The sequence below is a fragment of the Drosophila serrata genome, unplaced genomic scaffold, assembly GCF_035046125.1.
Source record: "Drosophila serrata isolate PLE 108 unplaced genomic scaffold, ASM3504612v1 contig_18, whole genome shotgun sequence".
In the NCBI taxonomy this organism is placed as follows: Eukaryota; Metazoa; Arthropoda; class Insecta; order Diptera; family Drosophilidae; genus Drosophila; species Drosophila serrata.
Genome location: NW_028256916.1, coordinates 61,030 through 82,100, shown reverse-complemented (window position 1 = coordinate 82,100; position 21,071 = coordinate 61,030). Strand labels below are relative to the sequence as shown.

The 21,071-nt window shown below is 45.8% G+C and overlaps 1 long non-coding RNA gene and 2 pseudogenes across 1 annotated transcript; 1 reads left to right on the top strand and 2 right to left on the bottom strand.

The window, feature by feature from the left end:
• Positions 1–644: 644 nt before the first annotated feature.
• LOC147645101 (uncharacterized) lies at positions 645–1,687 on the bottom strand (annotated as a pseudogene).
• A 796-nt stretch (positions 1,688–2,483) lies between these two features.
• Positions 2,484–2,919, top strand: LOC110180282 (uncharacterized). Its single transcript, XR_002319445.2, has 2 exons — positions 2,484–2,629; positions 2,687–2,919. It is a non-coding gene; the product is annotated as an uncharacterized LOC110180282 (long non-coding RNA).
• A 2,861-nt stretch (positions 2,920–5,780) lies between these two features.
• On the bottom strand, positions 5,781–11,012 carry LOC147645100 (uncharacterized; annotated as a pseudogene).
• Positions 11,013–21,071: the final 10,059 nt, after the last annotated feature.

Sequence of the window (21,071 nt, the reverse complement as noted above, 5' to 3'; positions counted from 1 at the left end):
GGATATTGTCTTGATCCTCCTGCCGTTTACTTTAGATCGGACAATTTCGCTGAAATTGTTCCAATCCGTCTTACGGGGGTTTCTTTATGGCACCTGTTTCTTAACTGGTGTCGTTATATCAAAGAAAATGTATCTATGTTCTGAGAAGGAGTGTTCCGTTAATACCCTCCAGTTCTCGACCCTGTAATTATTTTGTTCTATAAGTAATGTGAGGTCTAACACCTCTTCCCAACCTTAAAAATTTTCCGTGCTCGGAAAGATAAAGGTCGGGGTATTACCCTTATTGCATATCGTTACATTTCTACATATTATATTGTCAAAGAGTGACTCACCTCTTTCATTAGTCTCCGAACTACCCCAGAGCGTGTGCCTCGCGTTCGCATCACACTCGAGCACCAGGGGCGTCTTCGTCGCTTCCGCCCATTGCAGCAGCTTTACTACCGGCTCAGGCGGGGCCGGCTCGTCATGGGCCATGTAAGCCTATGATATGGTGACTCCGCTCCCATCCGCCGCCACGAATCTGGCCACTGCTAGGTCAGGTGTGCTGAGATTGGGACAGAGAAAAGCGTTAAATTGATTCTTGATTACAATGCAAGCTCTCGACCTACCATTCGAGTTTGTGCACAGTAGTGTGTATCCTTGGATTCTCAGTCCAGCGACTTGCCCGTCCCTGGTCCAAGGCTCCTGAATCAGACCGATGTCGATATCCCTCTCCCTTAGAAGGATCGTGAGATTAGCTGAAGCGTGCGAGCTGCGCTTCAGGTTAATCTGCACGATTTTCGACATCGATGTTGGTGGGGGTGGCGTCAGGAGATTTGTCGTCGATGACCATGTCGTCCAACAATTTGTTGGTGTCATCGACCTCCTCCAGAATCTCGTCCGGCTCGGCCAAGAAGACCTTAATCTTGGCCTTCCTGATGCCGTACCGGACCTTGTGGTCGTTTGCCTCCAGCTGGGGCAGACATTGCTGGTTAATCAGCAGGAGGAAAGGCTGGCTCGCCTTCATTACCTGCTCTGCCCTGAGGATGGTCCAGTCCTCTGTATGTATATCTGGGTTCTGGGCCTTCAGACAGGCAATCACCCTTGCATGGTCAGTTTGGCCCTTAGGCAACCAGATGAGAGCTCTGGATCTCCTTGGGATCTCCCTGGCGTGGACTAGCCTAATCTTAAGGCCAGCCCATGTGTCGCTAATCTTAGCCACACACTCCGCCAGGAAGCTTCGGGAGAACCCGTCGTCGCACCAGATGACCCGGTGCCCTCTGACCACGTCTGAGGAGTCGGAGGAGGGGATGGGGCCGGTCGGCATGCTGACCAACCTGTCGGTCACCATGTCGGCCAACTTGGCCTCGATCTCCTCCCACTTCTCCGACAGCAGGCGACCGTCGTCATGGAGCTCGTCCACCAGTGCCATAGCCAGACTGTCTCTGGCCACCTCGCTAAACTTCTTTGCCTGGCTGACAAAGTTAGTCGCACGCGGCTTACCCTATGGGTCCTTCGCTTTCTTAGGTGCGCTTTCGCTCACTTCCTGTGCCGCTTTGTATTGCTCGAATTCCGCGATCTCCGCAAGGAATTTGGCCTTGTCCTCGGCATCCCAAGGGTCAGTTTTGCCCTCAGCCTCATTCTTGGCTATCTTGCCGAGAACGAAGCGGGCTCTGTTGACCCTCGCTCGTCTCTGATGGTGAGACATTTTCGCTATCTCTGAGGTGGTGCTCAGCTGAGCCCCACCTGTGTGTTTCGATTGGGGAGTGCTACTCGCTCTCCCCTCGGATTGCGGCTCTTCTCCGTCGGTCTCCGATGCAATGTGAGATGCAGCGACCAGTCTCGGCCTCTGCTCCTTCTCGTCCTTCGTTGACATTGTTTGGGGTTTATCCTCTCCCGGGAGTTTCGAAGCTCGGTTTTTGGAAGTCATTACAATACATGAACGCCCGCTTTGCTCGACCTGGCAAGCGCAGCGGGCCAGAGGGGGTTTGGGGCTTTGAAGAAGGTCGACCGCAGCTTCGCCCCAAAACTGCGGCAAGGCCACTTACGACCCACGGTTGCCTGGCCCTGGGAAGGCTCCGTGCAGACACAGCTGGCTTTACCCCTCAGCTGCGAACCTGAAAGTCAGTGTGCACGGGTCGCATCACACACCTGACTTGAGGGGAGGCTGATTAAAGACTGCCTAGGTCCGCCCGACTACAATTGATCAGCATCTCCCCTGGGGACCTGCTTCCAGCCGCCCTCTCTTGGAGAGTATAGTCGCACTACCGATGGTGTACACAGTTACGGCAGATGACGCAGTCATCCGTTTATCCCCCTGTGCACCCTATCGGCTGACGGCCATTGATTTTTGACTAATATAAGTGAGTAAATAAAAACAGACTTGACAAAAACCTTATTCAATCGTTTAATTTTGTTGTACTATAAGTATATAAGTCCGTTGTGAATACATAAATAGAGTTAAACAGTAATAGACCAACTATTTGATTACTTAAATAATAAATATATAATTATTTATTTAGAGTAATGGCTGCCGCAATGTCTCTAACATTTGGACGGGGAGGAGCGCTACTTGGAAACTTAATATTCGGATTTCTTATTGACTACAATTGCACTATTCCACTTATTCTCTTTTCGGGAATGTTATTTTGTAAGTAAAATACTAATTATCGCGTAAAATTAAGAAGTCAATATATTTTTTATTTAGTATGTGCGTTCTTATGTTGGCTTTTACCAAAGACTGGATCGGAAGCACTGGATTAAACCTACAATAATGGAAAAATCTTCTATACTAATCGTGTTAATATTAATTGAGAATCAATTAATAATCAAATCAAATCAATCAAATTAATAATTTGTAGAATAAAATAGTTGTAACTTTTTGCCTGTTGCTGATATATAAAATGTTGCTACCATTAAAACGTATACATATTATTTTCACATGTTTTCTTTTCGATTTTTTCTTTGCGTTAAATTATTTTTATAAACTACCATCTTTTTTTATGTTTTTTATTCCATTTAATTTCACAGTTTCTTTTTTGTATTGGCCACGACTGCATCTCGGCGGAGTCCGTTAGTTTAATTGCGGAGCACAGAGTCTGTGTTCATTTGCGATTTCTCTAGTTTATATCATTCAACAGTAAATTCAGAAGCCAAATAAGAAAACATCGAACTGAGCGAGAACCTAACATCTCAAAAGAGAACTAAACTTTTAGCTTTTCACTTTTTTTTAAGAAAGATGGTTGTCAAAGTATGGGTGCAGTTATTCCTGAAATATCAGAGAATCAGCAGTTTTGGATAGTTTCCTGTTAAAGATATGCCCAGTGATGACACTCTTAATACTGGCCATACATCGAATCAAAAAAACGACTTCCAACGGTATAAAATAAATAAATGGAATGGTTAATTAAAGAACTGGTAACAATGCATGAGAGTGTTAAGTAAAATTGCATCAGTTGGAAATGCGAATTGATAAGGAGTTTACTATGAGTTCGTTTAACGAAAAAATCGTAAATAAAACTCAAAAAAAGGTACACTTCTATTTTTGGCAGAGAGTGAGTTGGCTTGTTGTAATCTTCTGTCAAGTAATGCAAAAAATGTTATTTAGGAGTAGTTAATAAAAATTAAGTTGTTTTTACATTGTTGTGTTGTGAGGTTGTGATAAACTGTCAGTGCTCAGGAGGCTCAGGGATGAATTGTATTTGGTTCAGGTGGGGTTGTTGCAAGAGATTCCGACCCGGGTCTCAGTGCAGTAGCCGGAACGACCGATCTTGTTGCGTTAAATCAAAAAAATTGTTGACAAAATTAATGTATATGGCCTATCTATTCTGAAAGTAGATTGTCCAACTAAATGCAAACCAATGCTGTTATATAAATATGGGCTTATACCAGAGCTGCAAAATTCATTAGCCGATCAGTTGGCTGTGGACCAAAAAAAAAATCGGAAAACTACACATAAATTTAAAACTTTCCGGATTTTTTTTATTTTAAGCAAACAAAATGGAAATATTAGTTATGGTATCTAATAGACTTCTGCATGAATGTACTCATTTGCAGCACAACAGTTCTGTAAAGTAGGGTAGTGTTCTTAAAAATACTGCACTCATTCTTTACTGTACAGTATTCTCTATAGGCCAGAAGAAGATAGCACAACATTTTCAGTGTTCTAACTCCGAGTGAGAACAGTATATGGTTGTACTCTTCGTGAGTACTATATTTGTCTCTTTTTAAACAGCTATATAGGTTGTTAGTTAACTGTGTACAACTGTGCAGATGAGTGCAGTATTTTTTAATAAGTGCATAAACATGGATTGCAAAGAAAACAGCGCTCGATGCACATGCACAAGACATAGATAATATATTTGCAGATTATTCGGAACCTGTTCGGAGCACTAATATTTTACAATATATTTAGAATAAACTTCAGTACAGTGAAGATTTTGATGTTCTGCAGTGGTGATCATTTAATAAAGACCGTTTTCCTTTACTTTATCAAATTAACTGCAAGTTGCCAAAAATGTATATTGCGAAAAACGATCCAAAATTGCCACCACTGAAGACATGGTAAATAAAATAATGTTTCTCCATTTCAATATTAATAAATTAAATATAAATTTTTTAATAACATAAAATAATTATTTTATCTATGATTAGGGGGGTGATCCTGCCCGCAAAGACTCGGCAACGGAGGCCCAAGAAATTCCCACATCGCTGGCGAATGAGTTAACCCGTCAGGGTTGAAAAGATAAAGGCGGGGGCGTCGTGGTAGATATCTGAGCGTCAGCTTTTATTCCCTGCTTACATGAGACTGACTTAAAGAGAAAGAACAAGCTCCTGGTCGTTTTGCCTCGTTAAAGCGAGAGCGGGAGATCGCAATAGTTGGAGAGCGGGCGCAAGCCGAGAACAAAAAGCTCGCTCCTGAGCAGAGGCGGCACACTGGGCCCCTCACGTAAACATCCTGCCCCCCTTGCAATCGCTCGGGTTGCGACAGGGTCGTTGCAGCTATGGCTGATGGCAGGCTCCAGACACGACCCAACCGAAGACGGTGCTTTGGGCCACTGGCAGTCCCTCCTGGATTTTCAGAAAGCCGGGCCGCATCACTCGCGAAAACATATCTGCGCCTAGGATCACGGAGATGGTCGCCGGTAGATAGAACCGCTCGTTGGCCAGGGTGATGTCGCGGAAGTGAGCCCGCACCGTCTCGCTTAGCTCCCGGATTGGAGTGCGGATGCGCACGTGCGGCTCCACCCTGAACACCAGGTCGAAACGAACATCCCTTTCCATCTTAGAGCCCACAGTGGTCGAACAAATTTATTCGCCGCCAACGTTAGTGGTGGGCAGACGGAAGCTATCCGCAAGCGACGCGTCGATGCAACTCGTCGGTGTGCACGGGTCGATGAGCGCTGCCGTGTCGATGGTACGCGCTCCGGTGTCAATCCGTTGCAGCTCGGTCGGAAGGACATTAACGCTGTGTCGCTGCAGCAGCGATGACAGCGTCGGCGCTGAAGCCGCGCTCTGCGGGCGTCCCTGGCCAATGGTGGACGGTTGCCCTCACGCGATGGACGATGGCGCACGGGCGGGGGTCGGCCGTGAAGTGGCGGAGGCCGTCCGGGGAGCGGCTGCAGATTGCCGAGAAGGGGCGACGGCGTCCCGAGGCCGGCGCGCATTCTGAGCAGCTGGCGCGGAGTCTGTGGTCGCTCAGATAGGTGGAGCAGCGTATGATGATCCAGGCCACAAATTTTGCAGCAGTCCCCTGGGACAGTACTTATTAGCGAGGACCGCCCGTAGCCGCTTCTCAGCACTTAGGCGCAGAAAACGACGGCATCGTCGTAGTGGGTGGATCCCCCTGCAGACTCGGCAACGGTAAGACAAGATACCTCGAGTACATCTGCTTTCTTGAGTGATGGCGTTGAGAGGACGCGGAGGCATCGTGCTGGATATGACTGCCTGAATGACGAAGAACAATGAAGGAATTAGTATAAGTATTTCGTATTGGAACTACGGCTTATGACTACGAGACAACACATAACGTCGAGCCTTTGGAACTACTGTGGGCAGGCGGACGCGTCCATCGGAAGGAGGACAGCTTTGGCTACAGGGCGCTTAAGGAGCCCCCACGCAGTGCGGATGTCAACCTCACGAACGCGGGCGTCGGATCCTGGAAACACCGCACCGCATTCCTAACCGCCATTCATTGGATGGAAGGTTTTCTTCCTTAACCGCCACCATGTCCCCGACACGGAGGTCTCTTGACGGGGCTTGCCACTTATTCCGTTTATGAAGTTCCTTGAGGTACTCTTCTTTCCACCGCAGACGAAATTGCTGCTGGAGAGCCTTCAAATGCTGCCACCGGTTAATAATGAACGTTGTTTCCCCCTTTATTTCGGGTTCCTCCGTGGCTAGGAGGGGCCCACCAACAAGAAAATGTCCAGGAGTAAGTGCCAACAAGTCGGCGGGGTCTTCGGACATGGGAGCGATCGGGCGCGAGTTCAGACATGCTTCAATTTTCGCCAAGAGCGTGGGCAGCTCTTCAAACGTATATTTGCGCGTGGCCGTGGATTTATAGAACAGGGTCTTAAAGCTCTTGACGTCTGCCTCTCACAGGCCTCCAATGTGGAGGGCTCCCGGAGGAATGAAATGCCAGAGCAGCTGTTGATGGTAATAGGCGCTTGTCACAGCCCCTTTCACGCTTTGGAGAAAATCACGAGAGAGAAGAGCAGCCGCTCCTACAAGGGTTTTTCCGTTGTCCGATTGAACTTGACGGGGGCATCCTCTGCGGGACACGAAACGGGCGAAAGCAGCTAGAAATTTCTCGGTCGTAAGGTCGGACGTAGGCTCTAAATGGATGACCTTGGTGGCGAAGCACACGAACACTAAAACATATCCCTTTGTAATCAGACAGGCTTGGCCCGTGTAGTTCTTGATGTCGAAGGGGCCGGCGTAGTCCATACCGGTGTAGGTGAAGGGAAGAGAGAACGAAGTCCTCTCCTAAGGTAATTCTCCCATAAGTTGCGTCTGGACCCTCTCCTTGTGGATGACACATTTGACCAAATTCCTCACCCTCGGAATCCAGAATTTGGAACGGATTAGACGGATTGTCTGCTGATTGCCACCGTGTAGCGTAAAATGGACAAGAAGGCAAGACAGATGGTAGTTGTACGGGAGGATTATGGGTTGCCGCTCGTCATATAGGAGAATGTCTGAGGCCGTGACCCGTCCGCAGGCTCTCATGAGCCCCTGCAAATCAAGGAACGGGTTCAAATTTAACATGGGACTGGCTGCTGGTAGGGGACGTCCTTGAGTTAAGCAGCTAATCTCGGAGGAAAAAACGCGGTGTTTCGTTCGGCCGCCGCGATTTCAGTGGCGGTCAGGAAATCCTCAGGTGGAACCTCGCTCCTCCGAGTGCGCTGAACGAAGCGATGGACATAGGCGAGGACCCGCAACGCTTTGTCGAGTGTGGAGAACCGCATCAGAATATCTTCTGTGGGAGCCTTCGCGGCGTGGACCTTAACGGCTCGCTTCTCAAGCTCAGTGACGGGGGAAGCTCTGCCTTGAGTGGGCCACTCGCAGCGAGGCCTCTGCATCCAGGCGGGGCAGTGCCACCACAACTGACTTGCAGCGAGGTCTTGGAGCATTACCCCCGGCTAGCGAGATCTGCCGGGTTCTGATCGGAGCGAACATGTGCCCATCTCTCCACCTCGGTCAGCTGGGTAATCTACGTCATCCGGTTAGCAACGAACGCTGTCCAGTGACACGCTGGTTTGTGCAACCAGGCGAGGACAATTGTCGAGTCGGTCCAGCAGTGCAGGGTGACTGCCGGCCCAGACATTTTTGGAAGAACGGCATTTGCCATTTCGGATAACAATAAGGCCCCGCACAACTCCAGCCGAGGGAGTGACACCGTTCTGATCGGGGACACTCGCGTCCTTGCAGTTAGCAAGTTCGCCATGACCGTGGACCCAACCTCCACGCGGCGCCGTACGCCTTTTTCGAAGCGTCGCAGAACCCATGGTGCTCGATGTTCAGATGTGGTCGGAACGCAACCCATCGAGGAATGCGAACTTGTTCGAGCGCGGAGTAAATCCGCAGGAACTCAACCCATCGTTGAGAGAGATCTTGAGGAAGGACGTCATCCTACCCTAACGCTTTGAGCCAAATGTCTTGCATGAGCATCTTCGTCCGCACAATAAAGGGGGCGAGCCAACCCGCTGGATCGAATAACTTTGCTATCTGGGGTACGACCTGACGCTTCGTGAATGACGATCCCGTGGCCAATTCAGGCGGAATGAAATAGAACTCGTCCGTTGTCGCTCTCCATCGTATTCCCAGAGTCTTGGCCGTGCATTCGGCGTCTATTTCAAGGAAGTCGGCCCGGGGGAGATGGTCGCTCGGAATGTCGTTCAGAACCTCCTTGCAATTGGAAGTCCATTTTCTGAGTGGGAACCCTGTCGAACCCAGGGCCCCCTACAGCTCGCGGACTGCCTTCTGCGCCTCAATTTTGGAATCTGCCCCCGCTAGAACGCCGTCAACATACATAAATTGTCTGATACTTTGACTAGCCTGCGGATACCTCGACTCTTCGTCGTCAGCTAGCTGTTGCAGGACACGAATTGCAAGGAACGGGGCGCAATTGACTCCAAAGCTGACGGTTTTTAGCTCGTAGTCGCGGACTTCCCCATCGGAATTGCGAAATAGGATGCGTTGGAGAGGGGTATATTTAGGGTTTACCCAAATCTGCCGATACATCTTCTCGATGTCAGCGTTGAATACAACCTTAAAGTACCGCCACTTTAGAATCTGAATGGTCAGGTCGGACTGCAGTACCGGGCCTGCATGAAAGATGTCATTCAGACTGGTTCCGTTTGCGGAAGGGCTGGATGCGTTAAATACCACCCGGACCTTGGTGGTCGTACTTTCGGACTTAAAAACCGCATGGTGCGGAAGATAGTAGGATGCTGAATGGCTCGTTGGAGAAACTTCGGTCATGTGACCCAAGTCAAGGTATTCTTCAATCACTGCATCATACCTGGCCTTTAGGGGGGGGGGATCTTTTTTAAGGCGCTTCCAGGGCGAGTTATCCTTAAGACGCTAGTTCGGAACCCATGTGCTCAGGGTTGCGCAGGGGGAGCGTCACGACATACTTGCCACACTCATCCTTCAGGATTGCTTGGAAAAAATTGCGCTCACAGACTTCATCCCAGAATTTCGTGAGCAGCTGATCCAGCGACTGGTCGTGGCCACAAGCCACTCGTGTGGAGAAGGCACTCACACTGCGGGGAGTGGCAGAAGACAGAGGGCCTGTCAGCACCCATCCGAAAATAGTCTCCTGTCTGAGAAGCGACCCGCAGAGGTTAGTTTTGGCGTTGCCAATAGGACATACGGAAGAATTTCGGCTCCTATCAATACGTCAATTTTGGAGCTCTCGAAGAACTTGGGATCTGACACGGGGACGTCGGGAAGCCCTTGTAGAAGGTCTCGCGAAATCGGATACGACGGCAGATTGCCGGACAACTGCGGAATCACATATGCTGCAGTCTCTACTTGTAGCCCGGGTCTGGCGGTGAGTGAATTGAAAAATGGCACAAAAAAGTAGACTGCGCAGAAACGGACTGATTAAGACCGGAGATTTGGGCTTGAATGGTCTTAAACGGGAGCTTAATCAGGTTGAACAGCGGCTCCGTGATGAAGGTTGCCTCGGACCCTGAGTCTATTAAGTCTCGCACTTGGAAGCTGCACTCGAGTTGACAAACGTTAATGAGGGCGGTCCCCAATAGGACGGCTCCCCAGCCGGAAGCGAAGCACACTTTTACTCCACCGTGTTCTTCTGAGCCGGCCGAACCTCTAGAAGTGGGCGCGAGTTGGTGCGTCGATGACGCTGACGGACATGGAGCGGTTACGAAGGGGTTACCGAGATGTAGAAGAGTGTTATGCCGGCTATGGCAGGTGGAGCAGCTGTGGGCACTCGTGTAATCCCGTTGCTGATGCCCTCGTGTAAAACAGTTTAGGCACAGCTGCTTCCTCTTAGTGTAGTCGGAGCGACCATTCACATCCATCTCAAGAAAACGTGGACTTAAGCGAGCAGGGTGATTCCCGCCGAAACAGAGATCGCACCCCTTGGGGGCAGGAAAAACTCGGGTCTCGTACGAATTGAGCCTGCGAGTTGGGGCGCTCGTGGGTGCCGATCTTTGCGGAACTGGCCCCGAACCGCTAGGCCTGAAGTCGTCGATGGCCTCCAGGGTGCGATGACGCTCGGTCAAAAAAGCATCTTACTCCCTCCATGTTGGAATTTCGGCTTTGTTATGTATGGATTGCTCCCACAGCGAAAGTGTTATGTTGGGGAGCTTGGAAGACACCATATACACCAGGATGCAGTGCCAAGCCTTGACTTGAATCGAGGACATCTCTAAGGCTGCCAGGCAGCTTTGATTCAGCGCGACTCCGGATTCCTGAGGCACAGCCTGAATATTGAAGAGGATCTTCAACTGGGTGTTGACTAACAACCGTCGATTTTCGAAGCGGTCGGAGAGGCTTCGCCACGCTGAGGCGAACCTTTCATTGGTGAGCAGGACCTTAGACACAATGGCATTTGCGTCGTCACTGGATTTCGAGAGAAGGTGGAACAACTTTTCAACTGGGGTGATGCGAGTGTTGTGAATGTAAATCGCCGTGAATAGATCTCTGAAGTTGGGCCAACGAAGATAATCGCCCGCGAAAACCTCTGTATCCACTGGTGGCAACCGACACACGGTTGGGGGGGGGGGCGTGTGGACACTGCTAGTCGCCCGAGCTGACTGAGAGGCGGCTTGGGATATTGTTTCCTCGAGGTTGGCAACACACCTCGAATGAACAGAATAACAGTAGCTGTACTTTGACTCCATCACTGTCAAGGTGTCCTTGCCGTCGTCGGACGCGGAGAGCAGTTCGAAGTATCTCTCATAACTTTTCTCCATCTTTTCCCACAGGGCCCGGATTTGGTCCCTATAGCCTTGACACATGAAAGGGGAGAATTGTTCAGTCTCCGGGGTGCCCGGCATGTGTATATTCGCCTCGAATTGACATGACACGGTCTGTGGTGGCAAAAAACCGTTTGAGAGCGACATCTATCGCATTTTGCGCCATTTTGACAACTGACCAAGTAACTCTAGGCGAGGACCCAGATAGTGAATTAATGTATTTGTCGCTTTTTGCCCTTGGAATGGCAGTGGCAGCCTTAGGCTTCAGTTGAGACGCCCACGGAGATGCGGATTGGGACCTATCCAAGCGGATGGAGGGGATCGGACGCGGTTTCTTGTCGTCTCCCGTGGGCATTCTCGGAAGCGAATGCTGCTAATCAGTGCTGGTCAACTGTCGAACGGGAAAACGGTTTCACAAATGCACTGCCTTGATCGACAAAAAATAGAGAGATAACGGACGAAATGTATATGGAACTCGGGATGCGGGTTTAGGCAGTACGTACGACGAACAAGCGGAATAGAGCTCACAGAAGGAGGATACGACAGGAGCCAACAAAACTAAACCGAATGGAGGTACTGAGCTTAGATATGTATTTCTTGTGAATTATTGAGATGAGGACTTAACCGCTGTGTTATGCCGATGGCAAGCGGTCCCTATATAAAGGCCCCAAGAACCCAAGCGGCAACAACAACACGGCCTCTGCGGTGACGAAATTGAAAATAATTAGAACACTTGCGTTTGCGTTTGGGTTTTGTTGCTAATTGTTTCGTTCACTTTGAGTTTTTTTTTAAATTTTATTATCGGGATTAGTTCCTGGAATTGTTGGCAGAAAATATATTGGTAAATATATGGGCATGCATGTAAATAGGAACAATGTGTCGGGGAACGGTGGAGCGTTGAGAAGTGAACTGTATTAAACTCCGCGAACAGAAATATGTTGTATGGGCACGGCAGAAAAGACGACAAAAAAATATCGCGAAAATCGGCGAACAAGGTGAACTCCTGAAACGAGTGCACACCGGCTGTCCGATATTATTATGCCCCTTTTTCCCGCAACACGATTTAACTGTTCACGGTAGGGTTTTTTAAATGCACGAAATTATGATGTGCAAGAGGTTAGCATTCGTGTGTGTGTGTGTTTATGTGGCTGTACATTGGTCTTGGCCATTGGGAAGTTGATGGGCAACGGGCAATGGAAGAAACGGCGAAGAAAATGGCGGCGCACACAAGCGGACACCGATGGAAAATTTTCGAGGAACGGAGGCGAATAGAAATTGGAGTTCCTCAGCTGCCTTGGGGTCAGGAAAACTCGGACTGGGAGTTGACACGACTGACAAGGGAAATCTTGCGGAAGTGCGACCGAAGTTGAGTGTTCGGCCCACTGTTGCAGATCGGCAGCGAGGCTAGACGGAGAAGAAAAACTCGTATATATTTTTACTTGGCGGACAGATGCCTGGAACTGCTGGTGACTTGGAGGATATCCTGCAAGGAATCCGGCTCGATGGACCAAATGATAAGGGGGCGATCCTGCCCGCAAAGACTCGGCAATGGAGGCCCAAGAAATTCCCACGTCGCTGGCGAAAGAGTTAACCCGTAAGAGTTGACTGCAACTGCTACTTCTACTACGACGCTCTGCCCACAATACAGTTACAACGGTAGTCTAGCCGGCAGTCGTCGGCAGTACCATTGCCCGGCCGTCGATGAATTTTGTTGATGAAACATCCATGAATTGTTTATGAAACATCGATGAATTGTTGATGAATTATTGATGAATTGTTGATGAATTGTTGATGAATTGTTGATGAATTTGTTGATGAATTGTTGATGAGTCATTGATTAATTGTTGATGAATTTGTGTTGATGGCAGCCTAGAACATGCCCATATTAAATTCATCAACAGTTTGTATGGTCTGTTATCGATGAATCATCAACAGCACCCCCTTGACTGTTGATGAATTACTGATGACTGGTACTGCAGGGGAAGTTTCGCTCACTGTACAGTAAGTCAACTGCACACCAAAACACAGTTCAGTGCGTTGACTACTGTACACCAATTTCGCTGCACTCATCAACAGCTGTTCACATATGTATGACATGAGTAAGAACACTGTCAATCGAAACCGACAATACTACCCTACTCACTCACACCCAAATATACTGTGCAGAAAAAAAAGTGAGACTAAGTGATTCATTTGCCGTTTTGAATGCATTCATGCAGATGTCTAGTATCTAAAATACAATTTTATGAACCCAACTTGTTACCAGTTTTAAGTGTTTTTCCTGTACCGTTGTTAAATAAAGACAAGTAAAATTCAGTCACAGCACACTTTTTAAAGTTTGATAGCGCAGTAAGAAAAACAACGACACTATAGCCGAGTACAATTTGAAAAGGACCAGCACGAAAGAACTGGATTTGAATCTACAAACAAAATTTAAAAAAAAATCTACAAAATCTACAGTTACGATACATATGTTAGGCAAACTTATGCAATTTTAATACAAATATATCTCGGCTCAAAGAAAATAAGGTTAACTGGTTGAATAAAACCATGAGCATTAAATTAAGCCGGGAAAGCTCACATTTATCCAAAAATCTTAAGCGAGGAACATTTTAAATGTGATATGAGCATGCTGGAAAATGCCTGAAACATAAATTGCGACTAACCTAGCTAACTGTGGGTATAAGAACACAAGTTTTTCAAAGACGCCGTATGTGTTTTAAAGCGTGTCTTGCTATAAGAAGCAAAATAAAAATTATTTTTACCAGATCCAGTACCCCTAACTCCAAACGAAGCTTTTGCATTTATTATCAAAAATTCTTTAAGTAAGTCTTTATTTAATAATCTTTAAGACATGACAAGAAGAAGTATTCACATGTCTGATAAATATCCGTCCTACTACAAAAGCAGAAAGACAGAAACATCTGGTTTGAATCGTGAGCTATGAGCTTAACGGATCTACTAGACAAAGCATCTACAAACTATTCTTTAAAGATAATTAGTCGGCCTCCAGCGACCACTCTTTATTCGTTACAGCCATAATTCCACTTAAATTACTACATACTTTTGGGACAGTATTGTGGATGAACCGAACACCACAGACTGAAAGGTTTTGTAGACCATTAAAAATAGAATTTGAACAAGAATGAAAGCTAACTTCGGCACGCCGAAGTTTATATACCCTTACAGATAGAACTTTAATCACTAGAAATTAATACACTATAAATTATGTTTATTGATGTTTAAAAACAATTCAGTAATGCCTGCTTTAATTTCATTCACCTATAAATATTACATATTATGTGATATAGTCGTCTGATCCGGCCCGTTCCGACATTTATACGATTAAGAGTACATGTAGACTAACTGCAAAGTTCTATTTAGATAGCTTCAAAACTGAGAGACTAGTTTGTGAGAAACGGACAGAAGGACATTGCTAGATCGAATATATATATAGATCGAAGAATATATATACTTTATATGGTCAAAGGTGACTCCTTCACTGCGTTGCAAATTTCTGACTGAAATTATAATACAGAGAAAGGGTATATAAACATTGATGTATTGCCTGCTTTTATTTCATTCACTTGTACATATTATATTTACAGTTTTACATTCACAGATTTGCATTTTCCCCTATTTTTAACGATCGTTTCTATGGTAGCTTTATGATATTGTAGTTCGATTTTTATAAAGTTACTCTTTCACTGCGTTGCAAACTTCTGACTGAAATTTTAATACCCAGCAAGGCTATAAAAATAAACCTCAACATATTCTGAAAGAAAAAAAAGATTTAGATGGGGAAATACAAATTTTGTCACCTTTAATTCATAAAATTGCTAATGGACATAGCATAACATTTCCCTCTCAACCAATCGACAGGCCTAATAACAATACCGCAATTCATTTTTGCTGGAAATTCCATCAGTTATGCGACCCGTCACCATAACGCATGCTGCATGCAATACCGCGTTTCCAAGCCAGCAATGGAGATTCGACTCAGTCGAAACAACTTGGCAGTTTTTAATTGCGTAGACTATAATTAAGGACAATTTTACAAACCTTAAACTACTGTGCTCGATTACAAATCCGAAAAAAATGGGGGAGCGGGAGAGTAAAAGAGAGAAAGCAAGAAAAACAATAGAGGGGGACAGCTTTGAACCACTTTGGTGCAGACAAAAGCAACCCATTCAGACTTTGCATCATGTAAGCGATTCAGGATAGAAAAATATGTCGAGCAAGGATGGCCTTATGCATGGTCCCCAGTTCAGCAAAGTGACAAGCGCGGCATTCAGTACCTGAATCGAACGCTGCTCCATTCAACGAAAAAATCTGTGCTGGGGTATTTCCCTTTCAGGATATTTTTTTAACACGAAGTGCGCCGATAAAAAAATAGAAAATTTCAGCAATTAATTTACGTTTTGCTTTTCAAACTTCGTAGAATTCCTCTTAATGAAAATCGGAAAATATCTGACCATTGAGTAGCTTAAGTATAAAGATAGCGCCGTAGCAGGTTCGACGATCCTTTAGGGTGGGGAGGCTTAAAAGTCTTAGCCTGTCGGCATACGATGGAAGACGACGATGTGGATCCCAGTGAAATCCACGTAGAGCAAACAAAAGCTGCCATAGGAACGATCGGAATATTTTCACAAAAGAATATAAAACTTTTCAGTTTTCAACAGATTTTTATCAAATTTAAGATATAGCAATATTATATATTTCTAAAATTTGGTGTACAATTTTATTAATATAGGACTACTATATCATATAGGTGCCATACAAACTATCGTTAGATAGTGTAAATATAATATATTTATGTCGGCGCATTGAAACTGCGTAGTTGTGAATGAATACACACTTCCGGGTGATTCAGTCAGAAATACTAATTTTACAAGAATGGTAATATTGCATCAGCTGATAATTGTGCTGTGTCTGTGTAGCGTAGTTTTGGGAAGTACCGTTTTAGCGGGGGACAGAGTTGTGTCGCTGTCGCCGAGTGTGATTCGAAAGCATAGATATATGTAGAAGCGATGAGGACGACAGATCAGTTTACTGCGTACTGCTGTCGTCGCTAGAGTAATCTTCGAAACGCGCTTCGCTCTAATGGGAGACGAACATAATTCGACATCAGAAGTGAGCTCTGACCATCTGCCTTCAACACTAGATGAACCATGGCGTACCATGATGGAATTACGAAATAAAAATTAAATTGAAGTTGTGAGAGCAATAAAAACAACTGGACCTGATGCAGGGCAGAACAAATCTGTGCAACTACCCATATTCAACCCAGACAAACCAGGCGCCAATGCATCATCGTGGTGTACAACTGTTGAAATAATTTTACAAGAAAACACATTGAGAAGCAGTGCGTTGGTTATGGCTTTGAGTTTAGCTTTGGAAGGAAGCGCTTCGCAATAACTTTCGCAAGTGTGCTACGCTGCTATTACTTGGCCCGAGTTTAAGGAATTGTTTATACAAAGCCAGCCGCCATGTTTCTGAATATGCTATCAAATCGACCGACTGATGGCGAGAGTCTGGCCGTTCATCCAAGTCGCATGGTTACCGAACTAACAACGAAATGGCGTTAAATTGAAAACGAAGACATTGTTCAAACCAGAGGCGATCTACAGTCTGAATTATTAATTATTTATTATTTATTAAAAGGAAAGACGGTGTTATGGAGCAGCTGTCTATAACTTACACTAAACTGCAAAAACAATCATCGATAGAGTGCCATTTCTGCGGAAAATTGCGCCACAAAATGTTTGGATGCAGATTCAAGAAACAACAGCCTTGCTACAAGTGCGGAGAATCGGGTCACATATCTACCCAATGTACAAAGGACAAAGAATAAGGACAAGGCATTCAACCGGGAAAAGCGAGTGGAGCAGTGCAGCGTTGCAATACCTACGGGATGCCAATTTTTTTTTGCAAAATATTAAATAATACTGATATGCTAAGGGTATTGGCAGTTATGGAATATGAAGAACTGTACAAATATTAAGTAGTGTACAAATTTACGATAATTGTAGTGAAATCTTTATTCTTGTAATAGGCAATGATGAAATACAGAACGACATTGTAATTAGCCGTCAAATATTGATATTGTTATTTCATCAACTCAATTCAAAATTTCAAAGACCAAAGTAGTCAATTTATGATGCGATAATGAGCCTGTCGATATTGATACTGAGCTAGAGAGACAATCTCTATATATAAAAATGCTCTGTTCGTGTCTACTTCCTTCATAGACTTGAAAAGTTCTGAACCGTTTAAGCACAAATTTTTACACAACATGCGTTGAGGTTCCAGCTCGGCTATTGTCTACTTTTGATGTTTATAGCTTATCTGCGGTAGCGAATATATCAATTTTTTTAGCGTTTCCCCGTGCCCCTACTGCTGCGCTCTCTACAGGCAGCCAGCTGAATCGAAGCATTTCCTGTCAAACATTCAAAACATATTGAAAGAAGAAACTTTAAAAGTTCTGAACCGTTTAAGCCCAAATTTTTACACAACATGCGTTGAGGTTCCAGCTCGGTTATTGTCTACTTTTGATGTTGATAGCTTATCTGCGGTTGCGAATATATCAATTTTCTTAGCGTTTCCCCGTGCCCCTACTGCTGTGCCCTCTACAGGCAGCCAGCTGAATCAATGCATTTCCTGTCAAACATTCAAAACATATTGAAAGAAGAAAGTGGAGATACAAATTTTATTTTTTTGTTCAGGTTCAGTAAGAAACGAAGTCATGCCACCCAAGAAGTCGAGTTTGAGTCGTCGTACTCGCAATACAGAAGCAAAAATACGTAAGATTACGAATATGACTGACGAAGAGAGACTGAGCGGCTGAAAGAAATGCAGATGCACAATGAGGAATCAGCAGTAAGACGAGCGGATAGGCTTGAGAGAAAACGATTGAGAGTTAGGCAGTCGCGTTCTGCAGCAATCGATTTGATCCACTCTCAAAATAATGAACGCGACAGGGCAAGGGTAGCTGAAGCGCGTTTACAGCTTGCAGCAGATCAAAAGCTGCAATACAATCGTCTTGCATTCAGATATAATCCAACTGTTGATTACAGCTCGAATCGCAATGTCGTTATTGGTCGGATGCATCAGGTCTGCATATACTGTAAGGCTCCTTCGATTGAATCAGACGAAACTTGGGTCCGAGAAATATATCCAATTGCGGGATGCTGTGATGAATGACCGTAATACAACCAACGTTGGAAAGCTCACGATTTTGCCATCCTCATACATAGGTAGTCCACGCCACATGCATGAATGCTCAAGATGCCATGGCATATGTTCGTTGCTACGGCCGTCCAGATTTATTTATCACCTTCACATGCAATCAAGCTTGGGACGAGATAGTACAGCTGTTATTTCCTGGACAATCAAATAGGGATAGGCATGACATCACAGCCCGTGTTTTCAGACAAAAGCTCAAGTCACTGATGGATTTCATTGTGAAGCATGGAGTTTTTGGATCTGTGCGGTGCTGGATGTATTCAGTAGAATGGCAGAAGAGAGGATTGCCGCATGCACACATACTGATTTGGCTGTATGATAAAATAACTCCAGACAAAATCGACGATGTTATATGCGCTGAGATTCCACGGGCCGAGGTTGATACGGATTTGCATGAAGTTGTCATCAAGAACATGATCCATGGGCCTTGTGGTACCCTCAACCCATGTTCACCATGAATGGTAGACGGGAAGTGTTCCAAGCGATATCCTCGAGCATTTACAGCCAACACCGTAACAGGGGACGATGGATATCCTCTGTATAGGAGACGGTCAACTGAAGATGGAGGGACTTCGGCAACTTTAAACATGAGAATTGGTGATATTGAGGTAGACAATCGTTGGGTGGTTCCATACTCACCACTATTGTCAAAATCATACAAAGCGCACATCAACGTAGAATATTGTAATTCCGTGAAATCGATTAAATATAACTGCAAGTACGTGAATAAAGGCAGCGATATGGCAGTTTTTGGTGTTCAGGCAGAAAATGGTGACAACAATGCAGTACGAGTTGTCGATGAAATCTCTCAATACCAGGCTGGAAGATACATAAGAAGCAACGAGGCTGCATGGCAAATTTTTTCGTTCCCAATTCATGACCGCTACCCAGCTGTAGTTCACTTGGCAGTCAATTTGGAGAATGGTCAACGTGTCTATTTCACAGAACTAAATGTGCAAGAAAGAGTTCTGAATCCGCCTACGACAACTCTGACTGCCTTCTTCACCTTATGCCAGGAAGATGCTTTTGCCATAACCTTGATGTATTCAGAAGTGCCCTCTTAACCACAATATGCCACAGAGAAACGTGGCAGGGAACAGCTAGTATAAAATAAATCTAAATTCATTGTTGGCAAAGTACTCAAATTCGTTCATAACTGGTATCCCAAGTACTAATGTCAGAATGGGCGAAATGAAAATCAGATTGATTGAACCAATAAAAAACGTACAAAGAAGGCCATATCGTTTAAGTCCATGCGAGCGAGATTTGGTTTGGGATATATAATATATTTAGGCCAAGCTACTCACACTTTGCAAGCCCTATATTATTGGTAAAAAAAAAAAATGGACTTTGTGTTGACTTTAGAGCTAAATGCAAACACGCTCGCTGATAAATAGCATTTGAAAATTTTATTAGTTTATTAAAATAAAATTATTAACTAGACCGAGACTTGGTGGCAAGAATTTGGCACGGACGAAAATGATGCGATGCTTCAAATTCAAAATTTGTGAGTGATCTGTGTTTCTTAGTTTAGCCTAGCTTATGCGAAGGTTGGCGAAGGCGATTTTATTAGTTTATTAAAATAAAATTATTAACTAGACCGAAACTTGGTGGCAAGAATTTGGCACGGACGAAAATGATGCGATGCTTCAAATTCAAAATTTGTGAGTGATCTGTGTTTCTTAGTTTAGCCTAGCTTATGCGAAGGTTGGCGAAGGCGAGGCGAATTCGCGAAGAGCGCGAGAGAGCTTTATTGCGCTCTCGCCTTCGCCCGAAACTAACTACGCTAGACTTAAAAAATTATGAATTCAGCCAACACCGGCCCCGTTGAACGCCTCCACGGCTTCAACATCCTGGAAGCGGCGCCAGCTTGTGGATCGCCCCTCAGAAGATGGCTCCATCGCTCCGTCTAAGATCGACGACCCTGACCATGCCGACCTCCCCTGCGTGCGTCGCGACGATCCGCCCCAGTAGCCACTGTTGAGGCGGCAGGTTTTCTTCTGCCACGATGACGAGCTGTCCCTCCTCAACGATGGGCCCGCCTGTCAGCAGGTGTCAGGGAGTGGGTGCCTCTCCGTCGCTTGGGTTCTGGCTGAGAGCTCCGAGGGGCCGTGAGTTCATTATGGACTTGATTCCGACGAGGACTGTCCCCAGCTCTTCTGCGTTGAGGAGTGCGCCGCCCACCGCTCGTAGGAGTAGGTGCTTGGCAGTTTTCACACCTGCCTCCCATAGTCCGCACATGTGCGGAGCCCGAGGGGGTGTGAACGCAAATTTGCATCCGCTTTTTGATGCGAATTCGTGAATCGCGTCCGCCTGCTCCTCGAGCCTTTCGCGAAGAGCCTGGAAGTGGCGACTCGCACCGACGAAGTTAGTCGCGTTGTCGCAATGTACGGGGACATCCTCGGCGACCAATAAACCTTTGAAAAGCCAATAAAAAATAGTCAGTGCTTAGGTCTGAAACAATTTCTAAATGAACCGTCTTGGACGCAGAACAAACAAATAAGGCAATGTAGGACTTATATGGGGACCTTCCTCTGATTTTCAATGTCGTATAAACAGGGCCACAAAAATCAACGCCACATATTGTAAATGGGCGGAGAGCACGGAGTCTTTCTGCGGGAAGATTTCCCATAATTTGAGTCATCAGTCGGGTCTTGTATTTAAAACCGCGCACACACGATCGAACTGTCTGACTGCAGAGTTCCTGAGCGTTTATGGTCCAAATACGCTGTCGTAGGATGCTGGCATGTGCTCGAGGACCGACATGAAAATTTGTGTGGTGCAGATGCCGGACGTAGCTCTTCACAAATTGGGAGTGTTTCGTCAACAGCAAGGGAAACTTGGCATCGTAAGATATAGGAGCGTTTGCTAGTCGCCCCCCAACACGCAACAACG